Raw genomic sequence first — 1,126 nt, forward strand, 5'->3', positions numbered from 1 at the left:
CACAGGAGATTTTGGACACGAGTGGCCACCCCCAAGGCTGCCTCCTCCACGCTCCATTTCCTGGAGGTGGTGAGCCCATGTCACTCACTGAGGAATTTGGACAGAAATGTTGAGAGGACAGCATCCTGACCCATCCTGAACCGGTCTAGTTCTTGGCTGAAGCTGGATTCCTGCCCTCAAGACCCAAAAACCCAAAAACTCTACCCTGAGGTTTAGGACTTGGGGTGGGGGCGGGTAGCTTTCTGGCCACTGCAATGCTTTCTATTTCCCAGGGGGAGCAGCTATGGCTCCAGCCCCCACTCAGCAAGCTGAATTACACCTTCCAGCCCCGGGTCAGGCCTTTTGGGGGTTTCTAAGGCTACCCCCATGTCCTGAGCCTGGGCCACCCGGAGGCTGAGGGGGAGGGGCTCAGGAATGTACTCCCACAGGAATGTTCTGGGACCATGCTCCCCTGGTGCCCTGGGAGGTCTGGAAGGCTTTCATACCATCCACCTCCCCCAAGGGTGTGGGGGGGGGCGGGGGCACCTGTGCAGGGAACAGCAGCGGCGACCTGTCCATGTGACAGGTCGAAAGACTGAGGCCCAGAAAGGAGTGCCCTCCCTTGCACCTAATGGCATAGGGAGGCAGAATTTCCCTTGGGAAAATAGAGCAAGTTCCCGGCATCCCCTCCCACGCCCCTGTGGACCAGAGCCGCAGTCCTTCGAGCCCTCAGGAATCCAAGCTGAGTTCCCTGGCTGTCAGAGCAGCTAAGCCTTGAGAACGAAATTCATTCGGAGCTGGCAAATGCATTTTGCCTCGTTTCCCTCGGTGGTAGAAGGAGTGATCTAGCTGGCCCTGAAGGAGTTCAAGCCGAGGTCAGAGATGCCCACTGAAGGATGTTTTTAAATAGAGTGGGGGGAGGGTACGCCGGCCTGCTTCTTGCGCTGGCCCGGGGTCGGCGCTGATCGCTGCCCAGGAGGCCAGGACGCTCCTCGAGTCTGCGTGGCACGTCCGCGCTCCCAAGCGGGCCTCGTCAATCAGGCAATAGCCCTAGCCAGGGTCCAGGACGTCTTCCGCTAGTCTCAGTCCTCGGGGGAGACCCCCGCCCGGGCTGCCTCCGGGTGCCCGCCCCCGGCGGTGTCATTGT

At 60.3% G+C, this 1,126-nt stretch overlaps 1 long non-coding RNA gene across 1 annotated transcript in view; it reads right to left on the reverse strand.

The window, feature by feature from the left end:
- LOC144217033 (uncharacterized) overlaps positions 1-1,126 on the reverse strand; it is a 10,509-nt gene that overhangs the window by 9,230 nt on the left and 153 nt on the right. The gene's annotated exons all lie outside the window — the stretch shown is intronic.

Source organism: Crocuta crocuta, unplaced genomic scaffold (assembly GCF_008692635.1).
Source record: "Crocuta crocuta isolate KB4526 unplaced genomic scaffold, BGI_CrCroc_1.0 scaffold28, whole genome shotgun sequence".
NCBI classification, from domain to species: Eukaryota; Metazoa; Chordata; class Mammalia; order Carnivora; family Hyaenidae; genus Crocuta; species Crocuta crocuta.